Source organism: Mus musculus, chromosome X (genome assembly GCF_000001635.26).
Source record: "Mus musculus strain C57BL/6J chromosome X, GRCm38.p6 C57BL/6J".
In the NCBI taxonomy this organism is placed as follows: Eukaryota; Metazoa; Chordata; class Mammalia; order Rodentia; family Muridae; genus Mus; species Mus musculus.
Window position 1 is genome coordinate 38,895,780 of NC_000086.7, and position 18,139 is coordinate 38,913,918.

At 39.3% G+C, this 18,139-nt stretch overlaps 1 protein-coding gene and 1 pseudogene across 1 annotated transcript in view; one reads left to right on the forward strand and one right to left on the reverse strand.

Annotated features, from left to right (window-relative positions):
* 6030498E09Rik (RIKEN cDNA 6030498E09 gene) overlaps positions 1–18,139 on the forward strand; it is a 189,909-nt gene that overhangs the window by 123,000 nt on the left and 48,770 nt on the right. The window lies entirely within an intron of this gene.
* Positions 9,164–10,941, reverse strand: Gm6024 (predicted gene 6024; annotated as a pseudogene).

The window sequence follows — 18,139 nt, forward strand, 5'->3', positions numbered from 1 at the left end:
TTTCCCTGAGATGGGTTTCCTGTAAGCAGCAGAATGTTGGGTCCTGTTTGTGTAGCCAGTCTGTTAGTCTATGTCTTTTTATTGGGGAGTTGAGACCATTGACATTAAGAGATATTAAGGAGAAGTAATTGTTGCTTCCTATTATTTTTGTTTTTAGAGTTGGGATTTTGTTCTTGTGGCTGTCTTCTTTTAGGTTTGTTGAAGGATTACTTTCTTGCCTTTTCTAGGGCGTGGTTTCCATCCTTGTATTTTTTTTTTCTGTTATTATCCTTTGAAGGGCTGGATTCGTGGAAAGATAATTTGTGAATTTGGTCTTGTCATGGAATACTTTGGTTTCTCCTTGTTTGGTAATTGAAAGTTTGGTTGTGTATAGTAGCCTGGGTTGGCATTTGTGTTCTCTTAGTGTCTGTATAACATCTGTCCAGGCTCTTCTGGCTTTCATATTCTCTGGTGAAAAATCTGGTGTAATTCTAATAGGCCTGCCTTTTTATGTTACTTGACCTTTTTCCCTTACTGCTTTTAATATTCTATCTTTATTTAGTGCATTTGTTGTTCTGATTATTATGTGCTGGTAGTAATTTCTTTTCTGGTCCAGTCTATTTGGAGTTCTGTTGGCTTCTTGTATATTCATTGGCATCTCTTTCTTTAGGTTTTGGGAGTTTTCTTCTATAATTTTGTTGAAGATATTTGCTGGCCCTTTAAGTTGAAAATCTTCATTCTCATCAACTCCTATTATCCGTAGGTTTGGTCTTCTCATTGTGTCCTGGATTTCTTGGATGTTTTGATTTAGGATCTTTTTGCATTTTGCATTTTCTTTGATTGTTGTGCTGATGTTCTCTCTGGAATCTTCTGCACCTGAGATTCTCTCTTCCATCTCTTGTATTCTGTTGCTGATGCTCGCATCTATGTTACCAGATTTCTTTCCTAGGGTTTCTATCTCCAGCGTTGCCTCACTTTGTGTCTACTTCCCTTTTTAGGTCTAGTATGGTTTTGTTCATTTCCATCACCTTTTTGGATGTGTTTTCCTTTTTTTCTTTAAGGACTTCTACCTGTTTGGTTGTTTTTTCCTGTTTTTCTTTAAGGATTTGTAACTCTTTAGCAGTGTTCTCCTGTATTTTTTTAAAGTGAGTTATTAAAGTCTTTCTTGATGTCCTCTACCATCATCATGAGATATGCTTTTAAATCCGGGTCTAGCTTTTCGGGTGTGTTGGGTGCCCAGGAATGGGTGAGGTGAGAGGGTTGTGTTCTGATTATGGTGAGTGGTCTTGGTCTCTGTTAGTAAGATTCTTACCTTTGCCTTTAGCCATCTGGTAATCTCTGGAGTTAGTTGTCATAGTTGTCTCTGGTTAGAGTTTGTTCCTCTTGTGATTTTGTTAGCATGTATCAGCACACCTGGGAGACTAGCTCTGTCCTGAGTTTCAGTGGTCAGAGCACTCTCTGCAGGCAAGCTCTCCTCTTACAGGGAAGGTCCACAGGTATCTGGCGTTCAGACCTGCCTCCTGGCAGAAAATGAAGGCCTGAAACAGGGCCTTTCCTAGATGCTCTTAGCCTATGTAACCCACGCTCTCACCTGCGCAGACTAGTCTGGAAGCGATCTGGGAACCAAACTGGCTCCAGTTGATGCTGTTGCAAAGCCCTCCCAGGCAGGGCAGACCCCTCTCCTCTGGCAGGGAAGGTGCTTAGATGTCTGGAGCCCGAAAAGGGGTCCGCCTCAGCAGCTGTCCTCTAGGGACCTTGGGGGTGTCTGCTGACTGTTTGCCCAAGGTGACCGTGTGCTGGCGCTGACTGGAAGGGATTTGTGACCCTGGTCAGGCTGGGTTTTCTGCTTCCCTAATGCTGTCTCATGTCCTGAGCGAGTGGATTGAAACAGAAGTTGTGTTCCACTCACCAGAGGTCCTAAGTTCGCATTGAGAGTCCTCTAGGGACCTTTGTGGTGTCTGCAGACTCTGTGCCCAGGTGACCCGGTGCTGTCACAGACAGTAACTGAGGTATAACTGGATCTTAAGGTAGATTGAGCCCCATCTGCCTAAGGAACTGCTACACTGATTTCCACAATGCACCCCCTCTTTTTGAGTTCAAAATTTTCTAGCTTCCACAAATAACTTAGAACCCATAGACTATGTCTTTCTTTTCAGGTTTTCCAAATCTATCCATACTATTGTCACTTGAGGCATGTATTTCTTCCATTTTAAAGGCTGAATAGTATTCCATTTTGTGTATTTACATTTTCTTTTTCAATTTATCTTTTGACAGACATGGGCTAATGACGTAATTGGAAGTACTTCAGTTAATTTCAGAGTTTAGGTGTATCTTTGACATAGTAATTTCATTTCCTTTCAATGTATATACGAAGGGGGAATTTTTGGGGAGTATCATGTGGATTGCAGACTCTTTTGGTGCCAAGTGTTATTTAAGTTCAGTTCTCTTTTCTTTTTATCTGTCTAGGTGATCTTCCAAATATTGAAATCATTCTTGGAACTCTGTTCTTTTTTCTTCTTCCTCTTCCTTCTTATTTTCTCCCTTCCTTCTGTTCTGCTGCTACTGCTGCTACCCCTGTATGGTTACACTACTACTGCCTCTTCTCCCTGCATCCCTTGGGTATTTGTCCTTGACCTATAGATGATAATCCTTTCAGGATACATACAGTGTTATCCTTTGATATATTTGCCAAAAAACTTAGTTGACATTCAGTATCTAACTCTCTTGTTGTCTGCTACAGATGTCAGTGAGTCTAGAACAAGATAGAATGTCTATTGTCAAATTTGGAGTCCTTATCAATGAAGTGCATCATTGGAGCCACTTGAGTGTAAGTAGGGTTGGCTACTGAATTTGCTACAGATCAAGCAGTTGTGAAGGCATAAGATCACAGAAGAGATTTTTTTTGTTGGTCTTTCTTTCTTCCTTCCTTCCTTCCTTCCTTCCTTCCTTCCCTTCTTTCTTTCTTTCTTTCTTTCTTTCTTTCTTTCTTTCTTTCTTTCTTTCTTTCTTTCTTTTTTTCTTTCTTTCTTTCTCTCATCCATTCTTTCTTTCATTCTTTCTTTTATGCAGTTGTATCAGTTCATCCCATCAGATGATTGGAACTGGCTCTATGGCTCTGGTGGAGAAATGGTAGACAGTAGCAAATAAAGGAGAAAGAAAAAACATGAGCATGTATGCCTTTATGAAATATCTAAAGCAAATCCCAGTGTTTCTTTGTAGCTCTTATATTGGTGCTTTCTTCATGACTAGTAACAAGTCCAGAGTATATTACCTTGATCATTTTTCTGAGCCTATACAAAGCTGAAAACTCAAATGGTCATATTCCCTATTGTTATGAAGTTCATGATGGTTCTACATCCTATAAAAATCATTTGATTTCCCCCAAATTAGGAATTAGCAACATTTAGACTTTGTCAGGAAATGTGTTCTATTTTTGTAATCTACTTCTCTCAATCAGGAGTAGTAGTCTCATATTTGTTTATCTACAAATCTATAATGAGTATCAGTGGAAGAAATGGGATGATCCTAAGGCTACACTATTATAAGTTATTTCTATTTAGCCAGAGATGGCAGGCCACACTGAGAGGCAATGTGTCTAAAGCTCTGCTTTACAGCCTAGCTCAAAACACATCTCCAAGAAAGCCTTTCTTCCTATGCCTGTCTGTTCTTCACTACCAACCTTGCCTCTGGTTATTCTGAATTACAGTGCTATATGTAGACATCACTTAGCTCCTTTGAAAGCCTGGGGTCCTTATAGGAAGCATCCAACTCTTTCTATAGTTTGAGAAATTTATCACTCCTGACCCAAGAGAGGTATTTGGCAAATATTAACTGAACCACATAGGTTTTAAGTAACTTTACAGAAATGGTGTTTCTAGGCTATATACTCAGGTATTAACTGTTTATATATACCCATTACTTCCATTATGTTTTCCTTGTATGGATATGATCCTGATTCCAGGTTGTATGTAGACTTACATGATCTTTCTCTTTAGATAATGTACTTAAAAGAATATTTCTTGTCCTGAAACCCACATGATAAAAGGAGATGATTTCAATTTTCCCTCTGACCTCCACACCTGTGCTGATTGTACACTAATGCCTTCCCCATATAACACATGTACATAATATGCATACTAAATAAATGAATGAATAAAAATGTAAAAAAAAGTCCTCAAAATTCAAATTCCTTGGAGTGGTTAAGAAGTTATTGATTCTATTAAACATATAAATATTTTTAATATAAAGATCCAGATATTTTGACCTAAGAACGATCTTTTAGGTATAATGAACCTAGTGAAATGATTCACATATTGCTTAATTCTTCAAGTATTGCAAAAACACGTCAGCTAATCTGCCCTACTACACACTGAAAGACCTTCAACATATCCCTAATGACCTCCAGTGACTTAAATCTTGGCTAACAATAACACAAAGAACTCATATATAGAACTTCAAAGGTTCTGTTGACTGTCAGCTTAAATGAATTGAGCAATGCTTCAGACATTAGTAAATCATGCTGCCACAAACTGCATGGCATTGAGAATGTGTTGACTAGGATGATAGTGAAAGATGGAAGGTCAGACATACATTGACAAAAGCTAGGACTTGGTGGACTGGGTGCTTTGGTGGAGATGTACTAGTAGCATGGAAACTCAGCATGTTTATTAGATGCAGTTGAAAGAGGAGGTGGACTATCTAATCTTTGTAGGTGAGAAGTCTCAGGCTATAGTCATACAGAAGGAGGAGGTTGATAAGTTTTACACACACTGTCCACATCCATACTCTCCCTGGTGAAGAACTTGCCATTTTCATGAGCCTGATCCAAGGAATACCTTGGCATTCCTATTGGCTTAAGGTATTGGGGTCCTTGACATGGCCATACTCTTGTTAACAATACACATTTATTCAGGACTTCATCCACTTCCCACAGCATACATTTATTTGTGACTCTGCCGGTAATGTCAGAGAGAATAAAACTGTGAGATCTCAGAATTGCTCAATAGTTCAATTTAATGATCGAAGTAAAAGGGAATAGACTATTGGGAGGTGGTGGAGCTATAGAACGTATGGCTTTATGGAAAGAAATGGATCCTAGAAATTATGCTTCTTTGTAAAGTCTGAATATGTATACAATGTGCTTTGATCTAATCTACTACCTACTATCTCTCTTCAGCTCCTTTTAGGACCCAACAACCTGCCTCCCTACTGACTTCATGGATTTCTTTTAAATTACTATTTATAGACTCCTGAGGCCAATTGGTGCTGACCATATGCAGATGAGTATGGGGACTTCTGCTGGGGCACAGACAACCTATCAGTTGCTACCTCCCCAAAGAAAAGTGATTTTCCCTTTCATAATCAAAACTGTAACTTTCATCCTATTGGCAGATTGGCTGATTCAATATGTTTTGGGTGGAGACTAAGAAATCCTAGAAAATGTGATAGTGCTATTTATTGGACCAACTCATAGTCTCCACATGTTCTTAGCAACACGATGTGGCCACCTTTAAAATTTCTTTCAAAATCATTTCCTAGAGGAAGACTGTACAGTGGGTATTGAATGTAATTCACATGTAGAAATGTTGTTCTTCCCTCAGCTATCCTAAGAAATAAAAGAATTATTTGCGAAGTATTTATACTGTATTTTAATCTATTGTTGAGATTTCACTATGTTCACAGTATAAAACTGACAGTGTGATATGCTGCATTATTTTGGCACACATACCATACCTCAGATCAGATTGGTAATAGTTATTTGTTTTTTAATTCATCAGCTGGTGCAACAAAAAAGGTGGTTTATTTGCATGGCTTACACTTGGCCGTAGCTGACAACAGAACTAGTCCAGAATGCCACAGGTCCACAGCAGAAGCCCACAGGGACTGTTTTGGTTGCATGAGAGGCAGCCTCTTGGAGCGGGTCTTGGCAATTAGATGGTGGTAAAGTTCAAGATCACTGTGATGAATTACTGACTATAGCATGCAAGTCCAACAGCTTGTACCTGGGTCCTAGCCTCCGGGTGTACAAACTAGCTTACTTGAACTTCTGCACCATCTTCCTCTCTTGTGCTCCAGCTTTTATTTTCACTTCTCCCTACATTTCATATTTATAGCATTTATAGCACAGGGATTTAAATGTAGATTGCTCCAGATTAGCAATATATTTTAAATCCTCACCAGCCACATATGATTCTCTAATGTAGATGGCACAGCTGGTAAGACTTGCTCCATTTCTTTCTCTTCTCTCTCTTCTCTCTTCTCTCTCTCTCTCTCTCTCTCTCTCTCTCTCTCTCTCTCTCTCTCTCTCTCCTCTCTCTCTCCTCTCTCTCTCCTCTCTCTCTCTCAAGTGGATGTGACTATGCCATCACTGTCCTCAGGCACACCAGAAGAGGGCATCACATTCCATTGCAAATGATTGTGAGCCACCATATGGTTGCTGGCAATTGAACTCACAACCTCCAGAAGAGCAGTTAGTGGTCTTAAATACTGAGCCATCTCCCTATCCCCAGAAAATTATTTTAATAGTGATATTTATTTATTCTGAATTACAGGGTCTTGGGTCTGGTTTTGCTCACCTATGGAAAATATGACAATAAGTCCCTCAACCAGGGTGCAATTGTGTTGGGATAACCAAAGTACTGACCATTGTTAAGATCGTGACTGAGTTAAATACTACTGTGGAGATTTTATCAAGCAGTGGTGCTTGATAAAATGGAACTACAGAGAAGCTGACCAATGAGAACAGTTGAACCTTGATGATATTTGCTGATGCTCTGGAGGAAAATCAGGAGTCCCATCCCAGGAGAGAACAATTCAAACTTGTCCTAAAAGATCCCAATCAGGTTTCTATGAGATAAGGTCATGAAGGGTCAGCTTAAGACCTGCTTTAGTATATGTCCATATTAAGATGCTCATATCTTGCAAGTCCTCATCCCATGTCAGAAGTTCTGGTTTTAATGTTACTGAATAATAGTCAATGCTCTGAAGATGTGAATATGGAGTTCCGGGGAGCTGAGGAGAAATAATGATGTGTTAATGTGAGAAGAACTGCAAAGGAGGTGGCTGGTGCTCCAGGGTGATCTAGCAGTATATCTAGTATCAAAGAAATGTGTCATGTAGCTTCAGGTAAGAAAACAACATGAAAGTGGCAGATGTGTATGCACATCTTTATGAACATGTTTCTTTGAATCTAGTTCTCTAGGGTAAAATTTCTGGAGCTTTTGGTAGAGTCATGAGTATTTGAAGCAGATGAAACCATGAATGCTTCACTTCCTTTTCTTGTTGAGAAATACCTCATCTACCTCATGAACGACCATTTAAAGGGTAGCAGAGTTAAAAGGGGGTGTTGTTCATTTGCATTTAAAACATATGACAGTTTAGTGGTAGACTCTAGCATGGACAAAATCCCATGTTCCATCCTTAGACACACACACACACACACACACACACACACACACAAAGAGAGAGAGAGAGAGAGAGAGAGAGAGAGAGAGAGAGAGAGAGAGAGAGCAAGTAAGGTAAAGAGAATGTTTATTAAGCTGTCTCAAAGATCTTTCAAAGGAGTATCTATATTTACACTGTTTTTCTTTATAAAAATGACACATAGTCCTTGAACAGCAGGTTGGCTGAACAGAGAAGTTTAAAGAGAGGTAGAAAAATAATCTTTCACTATACAAATCAATAAACTTAATAGGCCAATAGAGAAATGCAGAGAAGACATAAAGGTAATCCTCTATGAGTCACCATATCATAATAAAAAACTCAGTACTTTGAATATTTTGAATATTACTGTCTCAGAATAGATACAGCTTTTCTAATAGGGAGGGATGGAGGCATAGTGAGAGAAGATCATATCAATGTATGACTGAAACCCAGGGGGGCAAGAAGCAAGACTTTTAGCTACATGTCAGCCATTGGAAGTCCATAAAGGAATCATCTGGGTTTCAAAAGGCTTTGCTAGCTAGCACTGCCATTCCAACTCTGCTTTCTGATGCACATAGACTCTTCGTCTTCCGTTAACTCTGCACTGTTCTGCAGCTTAAAAAACAACAATGGAAAAACAGATGCCCTATAGTTCTGGCCTCTCCTACATAGTTAAGGCTTCACTTTCATCACTTCATAAAGTGTTCTCTCAGGGCCTCTTTTCAGGTACTCCAACCCTATCACACGTTGCCTTGTCTCAGGAGCTCTCAGAGTGGGAATCAAGACTCCATGACACCCTCACACTTGCAGTTTTCATGCCCCCCCAAACTAGTATCATATGAAAAATTCTGAGAAGTTCTGTTGCTAACATCAAATCAGATCACAGATGTAGCGTTCTCTGTGTACCTTGGTGGGTGGATCTGCAAACTAACTTTTCTAGGGATGTATTTTCCCAGCAGGGAACCTTTTTAGTTCCTGTGGTGTTCTTAGTTCAGACTCATTTACTTAAAAATGAATTTACAGTGTCACAAATTGTAGCCCTTTTCAGTGGGTTCTTGATAATATCATACCTTTACTACTATCCCATTTGATGGCAGTGGAGTGAAGTTTCTCTTTAACAAGTACAGATGCTTTGTTATTCCCTATAGTCTTGCCGCCCACAATTTTATTTTTAAAATTTAACCTAGCATACAAAGCATTTATTATCATTTTGCATTTTAAAGATTTGTTTCATGTATATTCCTATATGTACATATATATTAATATATACATATACACGAATATAGGCACACACACATATGTAAGTATATGCATATATATGAGTACACTGTCTTTACACACACCAGAAGAGGGCATCGGATCTTATTACAGATGGTTGTAAGCTATCATATTGTTGCTGACAATTGAATTCAAGACCTCTGGAAGAGCAGTCAGTGCTCTTAACCACTGAGCCATCTCTCCAGCCCCTCATTTTTGCAGTTTTGAACAAATCATGCTTTAGTTGATTTTTTTCCACTCACCTTCTCACCACAACTCCCTCTTTTACATTCTTCCTATCTCCTTTTTTCTTCATGTCACATGTATGATTTTTTTCCCCTTCATTCCCCTTCCTCTTTTTTTTTTTTTTTTTGGTTTTTCGAGACAGGGTTCCTCTGTGTAGCCCTGGCTGTCCTGGAACTCTCTCTGTGTTCCAGGAAGGCCTGGAACTCAGAAATCTATCTGCCTCTGCCTCCCAAGTGCTGGGATTATTATTAATTTTTTTGGAGTTAGATTTTTGCTAGATATTAGTTCAGGCAGATGCTGTGGTTCTGCGATCTCTCCCTATAGGTCACAGAGAGCAGGTTTCTTCAGAAGAGCCTGGCCAGGCTCTGTGACCACTGAGCCCCAGCGTCAGAAGCAGAACTGGAAAGCCTCAGATACATACTGCTTCCATGCTGGGCTGCAGGGAGGAGAGGCCATGACCTGCCAGGTCTCTCTGTCATACTTTGGAGGTTTGGTAGGACAGCAGCTGTACACCTGCCTCTGTCAGGAGGCCAATCATAGTGGGCAGCATTACAGGGTTGGCTGACTGAACCCAGAACATGAGCAAGGCCTGGCGCCTGCATAATGACACCTCTGGCCTGAAGACAGCTCCGTTGAGCACCTGCAGCATTAGTGTGGTGCCCTGAACCAAGCCCACAGCTTGGTAGGGGGCACCTGCCAGGACCACAGTCAGGAGGCCCTGCTTGCCTGGGACCCCAGGGCTGTGGGAAGTGATGACATTGAGACCAGCCTCTTTCACCAGTAGCTTAGTGTTCACCATCTGCCTGCTTGGATGCTTCTCTCAGGAGGCCCACAATGACTGCAGGGCTCAAACAGGTCTCAGCATTCTTCAGAGATGTTCCTTGTGTAACCACCGAGATGGTCCCTTTAGGGGAGCCATCAGTGTGACCAATGTTTCTGCCTGACCAATCTAAGGCTTGGTGTGTGGAGAGAAGGCACTGGTAAGGGCCTGAGCATTTATGACCCCTGTTAGAGATTTCCCCTTCACCATGTCCACAAACTGGACTGCCATTTCCTTCCCACAGTGGCTCTGGGCCTCTTTGGTGCTGGCATCCACGTGGGAACAGCTGATGATGTTCTCGTGGTCCACCAAGGCCCGGTCCCGTGGTGGCTCTTCTGTACACATCCCGTGCAGCCCCAGCACACTGATCAGACTGCAGGGCACGCAGCAGGGCACCTTCATCCACAATGCCTCCTTGAGCACAGTTCACCACTCACATGCCTTTCTTGCACTGAGCAAAGGTGATGTCATTCAGCAACCCTGTGGTGGATGGCAGGAGAGGGGTATGGACAGTTGCAAAATCACAGAGGCCAGATCCTCTTCAGAGGCAGCTGCTGAATACCAAAGGAGGCCGTGACTTCAAGAGAAATGATGGGATCATAGCCTACAGTCTTCATTCCAAAGGACTGCATTCGGGTGGCAGCCACCTCTCTTCTGATTCTGCCTAGGCCAAGAATTCCCAATGTTTTCCTGTTCAGTTCTGTCCCCATAAACTTCTTCTGGTCCCATTTGCCATCTTTCATCGAAGCCGTTGCCTGGGGAATCTGTCTGGCCAGGCACATGATCATTCCACAGACGAGCTCCGTAGCACCGAGGCTGTTCCTGTTGGGGGTGTTCATGACTAGGATGCCCTTCCTCTTGGCAGCCTCCGGATCCACATTGTCCATGCCCATACCAGCCCTGCCCACCACCTGGAGATTCTCTGCTGCATTGATGACATCAGCAGAGTGACCTTAGTAGCTGACTGGACGATAAGGCCTTCACAGTCCTGGAGTTCAGCTATCAGCTCCTCCTTGCCAAGTTCTGCTTCTCCACCACCTGCAGCCCTCCATCTTGAAGGATCTTCTGGCAGCAGGGGTCTAGGCTGTCACTGATGAGTACTTTGTGCAGATTTGAGAAGGCCATTGCTAGAGTCAGACCTTAGATTCAGTTTCTCTGGGCAGGCAGAAGCACTTAGTTCAGGAAACTGCAGGCAGGGCTGGCTCCGGTGACTAGACCCCCTTCCTCTTTTTTAATCCCATTTTTTAGTCCCTTAGACAGTTCCACTTGTACTTTCACATCACATATACATATACAATTTTATGTAGTTTTATTAAAACTAGGCACCACAAATGAGAGATATACTCCATTCACTCAACATATTTCTAGTTGTGTCAATTTTCTTGCAAATGGCATATCTTTGAGAGCAGTCATAGCTGTCCATGCTATGGGCACATTGACACTGGTTATTAAATAAAGGTGTGAAGAAAGGGGGACTGGATGTGAGTGTAGAGAATGAATGTAAACTGGCCTGTTAGAGTCTCTGGGAATTTCAGACCTCATGTCTTGGGTGTTGGTCATTCATTTGGGCAGTTATTCCTTAATGTCAAGCTGCAAATTCTGCTCTAACCTCCAAGGTGAACTTTGGGTGATGGGGTTACAGATGCTGGTCCAGGGAGAAGCCAGTTCTTCACTCACAGACTTCACAGGAGTCACAGATGCTCCTCACACATCTGGACACGTGCAGACTTGGCCTAGAGCAATGACTTGTGAGGTTGAGTCACAGATGACTCTCTTGTCTTCACCTCAGGGGTTCAGCTGTCAGCCTTGGCACTATCATATTTTTCTTAGTCTCCATCTGGACCCTGAATCTATGTACCCTGGCAGATTCTGCTTCCAATGAAGTTTTGATCTGACTGAATACTGCATAGTTCTGATTCATTTTTTTTCTCTGCATACTTGAGGCACTCTGTTTTAAGCACACATTCCCATGACATTTCCTGTGCATTTCAATATATTGTGATTCACAGAGAGTCTCAGTAGTAGTCTTTTTAAAAATGGCACCTTACAGCTTCTGCAGTCAAGTTTAGTGCCTCAAAAAGGCACTTCTCTGGAGTCTCTCCTCAATCTTCCCATGCCACCTTGCTCCTCTAGTTTTATTTTCTTTTTTTGTTTGTTAAAAATACCTGTTACTGAAAGTTTTGGAGGAAGGAAAGCATACAATTTTATGAGCCCATTTGTCATAGTTGCTGCTCCTGTTGCCTCCTGTTTGGGATCCATCTCCCAGGGAACAGGGAACTCCTCAAACTGAGCGGAGCCTTCCTGGGCAGACTGGACTTTCTCTCCTGCCATTTTTAAATGTTAAAACCATTTTCCTGAGAGTTTTTATTGAAAATTAGTACCTTCAGCCTCTCTATAGTTTATGGAAAATAAGCTTCCTCTTGGTCCTTGCCCCACCCACCTCAGTCCTGTTCTCCCTTAATTTTCCCAGCCATGTTTATCTTGATCCATCAGGAGCACAAATACCCCTTCCCAGCTGATAAAAGTCTATCATATGGCTATAATCTCACGACTCATCTTGTCTTACCCTTTAGATTTAACCTGAGCTCTTGACTCTGACTTGCATTTGGTTGTGCCCTCTATTCTGTCTGGTAGTCACTTGACTGTTAAGGTTTTGGGAAAATTATTTCTAGCTTTTGAGATTGTTATATAATTACATTACTTCCCCCTTCCCTTTCCTCCCTCCAAAATCTCTGATATACTTTCCTTGCTCGCTTTCAAATTCATGGTCTGTTATTTTCATTAATTATGGTTATTCTGTTACACACACACACACACACACACACACACACACACACACACCCTAAATCCATGAGTACCATCTGCCCAGTCTGTATAATGTTACTTGTATGTATGTTTTCAGGATTGACCATTTTGTATTAGATAAACAATTAGTGTGCTCTTCCCTGCAGAAGACTATTTCTATGGCCTTCAGTGTTCTTTCCTCACTTGTAGTTTTTGTGTAAGGTAAAAGTCTCCTGTGCCACCCTCATCCATGCTAGCATGTCTATTGTTTTTGTCCTTGCTGAGCTTATGTTTACAGAGTCATTTTGGTGAGAGTTTATTATAGGTGTAGTTTCTGATATTAGCAGGAGATATAATCTCATAACAAACCCCCTATTGCTCTGATTTTTAAAATCTTTCCACCTCCTTTCCCACAATGATTCTTGAGCCTTAGTTACAGGAATTGTACTGTACGTATATCAGTTGTGACTGTGATCCACAGCTCTGCATTTTGATTGGTTGTGATTTTTTTGTAATGGTTTTTCTCTCTAGCAAAGAGTAGTTTCTTTGTTTGTTTTACTGTTTCCTGCTTTATTTTTGCATTAAAGCTGGAGTTTCACTCATTTCTTTGGATAGCTGCTATTCAGCTTTCCTCAGTTTATTCCCTGGAGGTTATAGCTGGTCCTGGAGGTTCTCTGTCATCTTCTGGAAGTCCAAAGGCTTCTTGTAAACATTGTTTTTTGCTATCTTACCCAGGCTAGTCTATAACTTACAGTTTCAAGTAGTCCTGTTTCAGCCTCCTGAGTAGCTAGATAAGACAGTACCTAGAGAAAACATGCTCTTTGATCTGTATCAATCTTTCTACTCCAACCTTTAAAAAATTATCATTAATTACTTTGTTTCAGCTTGAACAAAACCTAAGTCAAAAATGTATCAGAGTCCTTAATGTAAGATCTGTAACTCTGAAACCACTAGAAAAAAGTTTAGGGAAAACACTTTCTTTATGGTATAAGCATAGGTAGTAACTTTTTGGATGTGACCTCCAAGGTATGGAACAAAATGATAAAGGTAGACAAATGTGATTAAACCAAGCTTAAACATCTTCTATAGTGCTAAAGAGATAATCAAGAAAATGAATAGAAACCCCAAAGAATAAAAGTTTTCCAACTATTCATCTAACAGACTATATATAGAATTTAAAAAGTTGATAAAAATCAAGCCATCCAATTAAATATAGGCAAATGACCTAAAAAGGCACTTATTAAAAGAAACACAAGTGACCTACAAATACATGGAAAAATGTTCCATATAATTAGCCATCAGGGAGATAAAAATCAAAACCACAATTAGTTAACAATAAGTTGGAATGACTCTAATTAGAAAACGCAAACGATACTCTGAAGTGAATGTAGAGAGAAATGAGCTCTTATACAGCAGTATCTATATCACTAGATATGTGTAACAATATGGAGTAGCCTAGAAAAACTGGATGTAAGTGGGCTGTATAATATTGCTTTCCCATTTGATAATCAAAGGAAACCAGTGCACTGAAGTGGTATCACCATAATCTTGTTTATTGTACCACTATTCACAACACTAAGATACAGCATCATCCTAGTTGCCTGTTCTAGTTTTATTCTGTGCTATGATGAAACATTTTGGCCAAAAGTATCTTAGAGGAGGAAAGGAAAGGGTTTATTTACTTTATATTTCTAGGTCACAGTCCATCATTGTGGGAACTCAAGGCAGCAATATAAGCAGGAACTTGAAGTAGAAACAGTCAGTGGTAATGCTGGTTCACTTAGGCTAGTGATCAACTAGCTGTCATACACAGTTCAAGACCCAGAGGAGGTTCTACCCACAGTGAAATGAGTCCTCCTCAGTCAACAACAAGACAATCAGTTACAGTCATGCCCACAGGCCACTTGACTTCATAGTTAACTATGAGGGTACCTATCGATAAGTGAATGAATAAAAATATGGTATTGATAAACAGTGAAGTCAGACTCAATGCTTCAATTCCTGACCTTCCCATTAACTACTCGTGATACTGTAGATGAGTTATATTACCTTCCTTAGGTTTTAGAACCTTGGTTTATTATTCAGCCATTAAAGAGAGTGAAACTTGTCTTTTTAGCAAAATGTATGGAACTGAGGGTGATTATATTAAGTTAAACAAGCAAGAGTTAGAAAAACAAGAAGTATATCTTCTTTCTCACATGTAGAAGCTGTGAAATCTAAATTGAAAGTCAAAATGAACTGGATGTTCAGTAGGAAATTGGAAAGGTTAGAAAAATGAAGGCTGGACTTGGTTACCTCATATTTTATTTGGTTATAAAGCTATAATGATAAATATGTTCTTTTCTAGATGGCATTAGTAAATAGTAGTAAGGAGATACCATACCAGTATTCTCTGATAGGACAGCCCGAATTTTAAGACACAGACAGGCATATCAGTCCACAATATGTATCCTCACAAGTGACCCCACACTCACTAAAAGGAGGAAGAAAATGACTCCTTCACATTAACTACATTTTCAATTTGTTTTGCCTGTTTTCACCTCATTTAGATTTCTGAATTCTTTACTCACAATTGAATAACAATAAATATGACCCATAAATTTTGTTACAACCTCTATATGAATTTGATGTCTACAAAGCTGGACACTACCCCAACTCTGTATTTCACTGAGAGCTCAGAAATAGAGAAAGCAAGTGCTACTAAACCCCATCAAGAGTTGTCATCTGTCCATATTGATAGACTCATTCTCCTGCAAAAAATCACTATCATTTAAATGTACTCACAGTAAATAGTTATAATGGACCACAGTTCTGTAGATATTGCATACTGTTAGAGACAGTTATCAGGATGCTCATTTTACCACTAAGGAAACCAAGGTTCTGAAAGCCAAAGAAGGTAATACAACTCATCTATAGTATCACAGGTAGTTAATAGGAAGGCCAGGAATTGAAGCACTGAGTCTGACTCCAAGTTTAGATATGATACCTAAGGGAAAAAAATCAACTAGGAAAGTAGATGATCAATTGAAGAAGAAACCTCAACACTCATTTATCTTTTAAAACTAATATAATTTGCAAGTAAACTTATTGAGCCAACGTCATTGCCATTTAACTCTAAATGTTCTCCTAGTGGACTGTGATAGCATTTGGTAAAGTAGATATAGATTATATAGCATATAGTATATATATGTAAATTGTTTACTCAGTAGACTCAGTTATAATGGGCAGCTCTAGATAGCTCTATCCTGGACTCTCTGTCCTCTTTTTCCTCCTAGCAAGTAGGAGTTAAGATGTTGATAGCAGAATATATCATTTCATGTTGAAAGAGAAGGGGCAGGGGGAAATCCTATGAAGAATAAAACAGTGATTGCTTTTCCAGGAAAGTGGCAAACAACTTGCCCTTAGGATAACTTGATGTGGTCATAAACTCTGTTAGATATGACATCATTTCAGTAACTTTTGTAGCCTGAGACTACAGTTTACTGTTATTGACCTTAAAGCTAATCACTGTTTCTTTACCTTAATAAAAAAAAATCCACTTCAGAATAGGTACAAGAGTTGCCTTTACTTACTAAAAGCATTCATTGGATGATACAGGCTCCCAATTTCAGTTTCTCTTTCCACCTTGATGTAAACACTATGTCTTTTCATCTTAGGTAATCATATCTGACATTAAAGGGTACCGTCCAAGGTAGAGGAATGGGAAAAGGTTCAACACATATTCTTTTCTATAAGCATTACAGAAACGTATTTATCTTAAGCAAGTCTTGTTTCCTTCATAGACAGAAAGGACCACTCATTTCCAAGGAGGTCAATGTTAGGGTGATATGAGATGTAGGAATGAATTTCTATATATTATCTAGTGATGGAAATATTCTTTATGTTTTATTTAACACGGTGCAAGAAAAATGCTTCATCAAAATGTTTCTAGTGCTTAAAATGACTATAATTTCCCCCTTTAACTTTCATCTCTGATACAATAGATAAGTGGATTCATTTCTCCTTAGGACCAGAGATTGATCCCCAGAATTTACACAGAGAGAGCCAACTCCTGAAAGTTGTCCTTTGACCTTCATACACAAACCCTCATTCACAAAAAATAAATAAATAAATAAATAAATGCAAATGGATCCTGGAATTTTTCAAACTCCTTTTCTCCTCATATACACAATGTATTTATTTCATTAGTATACCAAAATTCTAGCTGGATTCAGCAACCAATCAAAAGTAAAAAAAAAAAATCAAATCTAATTTTGATTTGGGTAAGACTTAAGACACCATTCTTTTTTGAGGAAAATTCCCTTCTGGTTGTGAGCCTATGAAATCAAAGCAATATATTTCAAAAAATAAATTGTGATATAGGCATAGGATATGCATTCTATTCTAAAAGTAAAACCAAAAAGAATAAAGTATAAACAATCCTATTTATTATGTTCAAAAGAGCAGACAGCAGGATAGGACATCATGTCCTGATGCCTGGATACACTGGCATGAGAAATGGGACTAAGGCTTTACTAGGAACAGACTATACAGAGACTCCCAAGGGGTTGACTCTTGTGCTTGAAGCTATCACAGGCTGTAGTTGTATACTGGTAATGTTCTGATCTCATGACATGGTGATATAGGTAGAAAGGAGAGGATGAAAAGGGAAGAAGAGGTCTAAAAATAAGTGAGACAAGAGAGGATAATGGAATACATGTACTATGAAAGCAGAGAAAGGAGCCATTTGGAAGAAGAATGGGATCAGTAAGATAGGGAGGTAAGTAGAAAAAAGGGAAAGCAGAAATAGGATGAGCTATGTATGTATAAAGAAATGCATTTTATATTTTAACCTACAAATCTAAAAGGGGTTTAAAACTGTAACAGTTTGGTCCTATTCATCTAGCAGAAAGTTTATTACAACTTATACATACACAAGTATAGGTACAAAATAGAAATTACTCTTAAATTATTTTCAGTAATCAACCATTGGAAGCACTGTGAGTATTATTATATTACTCTATGTATAGTATGAAATAAAGCAAAAAAATTATTAGTGGATGCTACAAATTCCCAAAGCACAACAAAAATATTTACTCATGATATTAAGAATCAGGAATATGTACATATACATTTAAAAATTCTGAGATTATACTTTGATTAGAACACTTCTTCCCTTTCCACCCGTTTCCTCTCTCAAAACCTCTTATATATCCTTCTGCACTCTAGAACCAGGAAAATCTTAACACACATAAGCAAAGAACAAAATGAGGGCCTGGTGATATGGCTCAGTGATTAAAAGTGCTTGCTGATGACTTGAGTTCAATCTGTAGCATGCACGTATGCACACACTCATTCATAGGCACACATACTACACAAACATAATACAAATAAAAAGATATAGTAATCAAAACATGAGGCAAATAATAGATTATATCACAAAGAATTTGTTATAATGAGTCACTAAGCAATGATACAAAAGTTAATGCAAAGAAAATAGTGAGACAGCTCTATAAAAAGGAAAAAGAAACCAAGTAAAGACGTGAAATTATAGATAAATACCACGTTTTAGAGCCCAAAGTCACAACCAAAATGAAAAGCTAGAGTAACTAGAAATGTCAGAAGAGGCTATTAATGAATTTAGGACAATAG